The following is a 5,998-nucleotide window of genomic DNA, read 5'->3' as shown; positions in this document are numbered from 1 at the left end:
AATCAGGGGAACACACTCTCCTCACTTATACTGTTCATCTGGTAACATGTCCCGTGCATATTAAACAATCAGGGGAACAAACTCTCCTCACTTATACTGTTCACCTGGTAACATGTCCCGTGTGTATTAAACAATCAGGGGAACACACTCTCCTCACTTATACTTTTCATCTGGTAACATGTCCCGTGTATAATAAACCATCAGATGAACACACTCTCCTCACTTATAAACTTCACCTGGTGACGTGACCCGTGTGTATTAAACAATCAGGGGAACACACTCTCGTCACTTATACTGTTCACCTGGTGACATGTCCCGTGTGTATTAAACCATCAGGTGAACACACTCTCCTCACTTATAAAGTTCACCTGGTGACGTGACCCGTGTGTATTAAACAATCAGGGGAACACACTCTCCTCACTTATACTGTTTACCTGGTGACATGTCCCGTGTGTATTAAACAATCAGGGGAACACACTCTCCTCACTTATACTGTTCATCTGGTAACATGTCACGTGCATATTAAACAATCAGGGGAACACACTCTCCTCACTTATACTGTTCATCTGGTGACATGTCCCGTATTTATTAAACAATCAGGGGAACAAACTCTCCTCACTTATACTGTTCACCTGGTAACATGTCCCGTGTATATTAAACCATCAGGGGAACACACTCTCCTCACTTATACTGTTTACCTTGTGACATGTCCCGTGTATATTAAACAATCAGGGGAACACGCTCTCCTCACTTATACTGCTCACCTGGTAACATGTCCCATGCATATTAAACAATCAGGGGAACACACTCTCCTCACTTATACTGTTCACCTGGTGACATGTCCCGTGTATATGTAACCATCAGGGGAACACACTCTCCTCACTTCTACAGTTCACCTGGTGACATGTCCCGTGTGCATGAAAAAATCAGGGGAACACACTCTCCTCACTTATACTGTTCATCTGGTAACATGTCCCGTGTATATTAAACCATCAGGGGAACACACTCTCCTCACATAGACTGTTCCACTGGTAACATGTCCCGTGTGCATTAAACAATCAGGGGAACACACTCTCATCACTTATACTGTTCATCTGGTAACATGTCCTGTGTATGTTGAAGCATCAGGGGAACACGCTCTCCTCACGTCTACTGTTCACCTGGTAACATGCCCCGTGTGCATTAAAAAATCAGGGGAACACACTCTCCTCACTTATACTGTTCATCTGGTAACGTGTCCCGTGTATATTAAACCAACAGCGGAACACAGTCTCCTCACTGAAACTGTTCATCTGGTAACATGTCCCATGTATATGAAACCATCAGGGGAAATCACTCTCCTCACTATTCTGTTCACCTGGTAACATGTCCCGTGTGTATTAAACAATCAGGGGAACACACTCTCCTCACTTATACTGTTCCCCTGGTAACATGTCCCATGTATATTAAACAATCAGGGGAACACAATCTCCTCACTTATATTGTTCATCTGGTAACATGTCCAAGGTATATTAAACCGTCAGGGGAACACACTCTCCTCACTTCTACTGTTCACCTGGTAACATGTCCCGTGTATATTAAACCATCAGGGGAACAGACTCTCCTCACTTCTACTGTTCACCTGGTAACATGTCCCGTGTATATTAAACCATCAGGGGAACACACTCTCCTCACTTATACTGTTCACCTGGTAACATGTCCCGTGTATATTAAACCATCAGGGGAACACTCTCTCCTCACTTATACTGTTCACCTGGTAACATGTCCCGTGTATATTAAACCATCAGGGGAACACACTCTCCTCACTTATACTGTTCACCTGGTAACATGTCCCGTGTGCATTAAATAATCAGGGGAACACACTCTCCTCACTTCTACTGTTCACCTGGTAACATGTCCAAGTTATATTAAACCATCAGGGGAACACACTCTCCTCACTTCTACTGTTCACCTGGTAACATGTCCCGTGTATATTAAACGATCAGGGGAACACACTCTCCTCACTTATACTGTTCACCTGGTAACATGTCCCGTGTATATTAAACCATCAGGGGAACACACTCTCCTCACTTATACTGTTCACCTGGTAAAATGTCCCATGTGCATTAAAAAATCAGGGGAACACACTCTCCTCACTTATACTGTTCATCTGGTAACATGTCCCGTGTGCATTAAAAAATCAGGGGAACACACTCTCTTCACTTATACTGTTCAGCTGGTAACATGTCCCGTGTGCATTAAACAATCAGGGGAACACACTCTCTTCACTTATACTGTTCAGCTGGTAACATGTCCCGTGTATATTAAACCATCAGGGGAACACACTCTCCCCACTTCCACTGTTCACCTGGTAACATGTCCCGTGTGCATTAAAAAATCAGGGGAACACACTCTCCTCACTTCTACTGTTCACCTGGTAACATGGCCCGTGTGCATTAAAAAATCAGGGGAACACACTCTCCTCACTTATACTGTTCATCTGGTAACGTGTGCCGTGTATATTAAACCATAAGGGGAACACACTCTCCTCACTTATACTGTTCATCTGGTAACATGTCCCGTGTATATTATACCATCAGGGGAACACACTCTCCTCACTTATACTGTTCCCCTGGTAACATGTCCCGTATATATTAAACCATCAGGGGAAAACACTCTCCTCACTTATACTGTTCACCTGGTGACATGTCCCGTGTATATTAAACCATCAGGGGAACACACTCTCCTCACTTCTACTGTTCACCTGGTAACATGTCCCGTATATATTAAACCATCAGGGGAACACACTCTCCTCACTTCTACTGTTCACCTGGTAACATGTCCCGTGTGTATTAAACCATCAGGGGAACTCACTCTCCTCACTTCTACTGTTCACCTGGTAACATGTCCTGTGAGTATAAAACAATCAGGGGAACACACTCTCCTCACTTATACTGTTCACCTGGTAACATGTCCCGTGTATATTAAACCATCAGGGGAACACACTCTCCTCACTTCTACTGTTCACCTGGTAACATGTCCTGTGAGTATAAAACAATCAGGGGAACACATTCTCCTCACTTATACTGTTCACCTGGTGACATGTCCCGTGTATATTAAACCATCAGGGGAACACACTCTCCTCACTTATACTGTTCCCCTGGTAACATGTCCCGTATATATTAAACCATCAGGGGAACACACTCTCCTCACTTCTACTGTTCACCTGGTGACATGTCCCGTGTGCATTAAAAAATCAGGGGAAAACACTCTCCTCACTTATACTGTTCACCTGGTAACATGTCCCGTGTGCATTAAACAATCAGGGGAACACACTCTCTTCACTTATACTGTTCAGCTGGTAACATGTCCCGTGTATATTAAACCATCAGGCGAACACACTCTCCCCACTTCTACTGTTCACCTGGTAACATGTCCCGTGTGCATTAAAAAATCAGGGGAACACACTCTCCTCACTTCTACTGTTCACCTGGTAACATGGCCCGTGTGCATTAAAAAATCAGGGGAACACACTCTCCTCACTTATACTGTTCATCTGGTAACGTGTGCCGTGAATATTAAACCATAAGGGGAACACACTCTCCTCACTTATACTGTTCATCTGGTAACATGTCCCGTGTATATTATACCATCAGGGGAACACACTCTCCTCACTTATACTGTTCCCCTGGTAACATGTCCCGTATATATTAAACCATCAGGGGAAAACACTCTCCTCACTTATACTGTTCACCTGGTAACATGTCCCGTGTATATTAAACCATCAGGGGAACACACTCTCCCCACTTCTACTGTTCACCTGGTAACATGTCCCGTGTGCATTAAAAAATCAGGGGAACACACTCTCCTCACTTCTACTGTTCACCTGGTAACATGGCCCGTGTGCATTAAAAAATCAGGGGAACACACTCTCCTCACCTATACTGTTCATCTGGTAACGTGTGCCGTGTATATTAAACCATAAGGGGAACACACTCTCCTCACTTATACTGTTCATCTGGTAACATGTCCCGTGTATATTATACCATCAGGGGAACACACTCTCCTCACTTATACTGTTCCCCTGGTAACATGTCCCGTATATATTAAACCATCAGGGGAAAACACTCTCCCCACTTCTACTGTTCACCTGGTAACATGTCCCGTGTGCATTAAAAAATCAGGGGAACACACTCTCCTCACTTCTACTGTTCACCTGGTAACATGGCCCGTGTGCATTAAAAAATCAGGGGAACACACTCTCCTCACTTATACTGTTCATCTGGTAACGTGTGCCGTGTATATTAAACCATAAGGGGAACACACTCTCCTCACTTATACTGTTCATCTGGTAACATGTCCCGTGTATATTATACCATCAGGGGAACACACTCTCCTCACTTATACTGTTCCCCTGGTAACATGTCCCGTATATATTAAACCATCAGGGGAAAACACTCTCCTCACTTATACTGTTCACCTGGTGACAAGCCCCGTGTTTATTAAACAATCAGGGGAACACGCTCTCCTCAATTATACTGTTCACCTGGTAACATGTCCCGTGTATATGAAACCATCAGGGGAACACATTCTCCTCACTTTAATACACACGGGACAGGTTACCAGGTGAACAGAATAGTGAGGAGAGTGTTTTCCACTGATGGTTTAATACGCACGGGACATGTTACCGGGTGAACAGTATAAGTGAGCAGAGTGTGTTCCCCTGATGGTTTAATACACACGGGACATGTTACCAGGTGAACTCTATAAGTGAGGAGGGTGTGTTCCCCTGATGGTTTAATCTATACAGTACATGTTGCCAGGTGAACAGTATAAGTGAGGAGAGTGTGTTCCCCTGATGGTTTAATATACACGGGACATGTTACCAGGTGAACAGTATAAGTAAGGAGAGTGTGTTCCCCTGATGGTTTAATATACACAGGACATGTAACCAGGTGAACAGTATAAGTGAGGAGAGTGTGTTCCCCTGATGGTTTAATACACACGGGACATGTAACCAGGTGAACAGTATAAGTAAGGAGAGTGTGTTCCCCTGATGGTTTAATATACACAGGACATGTTACCAGGTGAACAGTATATGTGAGGGGAATGTGTTCCCCTGATGGTTTAATATACACGGGACATGTTACCAGGTGAACAGTATAAGTGAGGAGAGTGTGTTCCCCTGATTGTTTAATAAACACGGGACATGTTACCAGATGAGCAGTGTAAGTGAGGAGAGTGTGTTCCCCTGGTGGTTTAATATCGACGGGACATGTTACCAGATGAACAGTATAAGTGAGGAGAGTGTGTTCCCCTGATGGTTTAATATACACAGGACATGTAACCAGGTGAACTGTATATGTGAGGGGAATGTGTTCCCCTGATGGTTTAATACACACGGGACATGTTACCAGGTGAACAGTATAAGTGAGGAGAGTGTGTTCCCCTGATTGTTTAATAAACACGGGACATGTTACCAGATGAGCAGTGTAAGTGAGGAGAGTGTGTTCCCCTGGTGGTTTAATATCGACGGGACATGTTACCAGATGAACAGTATAAGTGAGGAGAGTGTGTTCCCCTGATGCTTTAATACACACGGGACATGTCACCAGGTGAACAGTGTAAGTGAGGGGAGTGTGTTCCCCTGATGGTTTTATACGCACGGGACATGTTACCAGGTGAACAGTATAAGTGAGGAGATTCTGTTCCCCTGATGGTTTAATATACACGGGACATGTTACCAGCTCTAGAGTAGAAGTGAGGAGAGTATGCTCCCCTGATTGTTTAATACGCACGGGACATGTTACCAGGTGAACAGTATAAGTGAGTAGATTGTGTTCCCCTGATGGTTAATATACACGTGACATGTTACCAGGTGAAAAGTATAAGTGAGGTGACTGTGTTCCCATGATGGTTTAATGCACACAGGACATGTTACCAGGTGAACAGTCTAAGTGAGGAGACTGTTTTCCCCTGATGGTTTAATGCACACAGGACATGTTAGCAGGTGAACAGT

The sequence above is a fragment of the Heterodontus francisci genome, unplaced genomic scaffold (genome assembly GCF_036365525.1).
Source record: "Heterodontus francisci isolate sHetFra1 unplaced genomic scaffold, sHetFra1.hap1 HAP1_SCAFFOLD_290, whole genome shotgun sequence".
NCBI classification, from domain to species: Eukaryota; Metazoa; Chordata; class Chondrichthyes; order Heterodontiformes; family Heterodontidae; genus Heterodontus; species Heterodontus francisci.
This window is presented reverse-complemented; position numbering follows the sequence as displayed.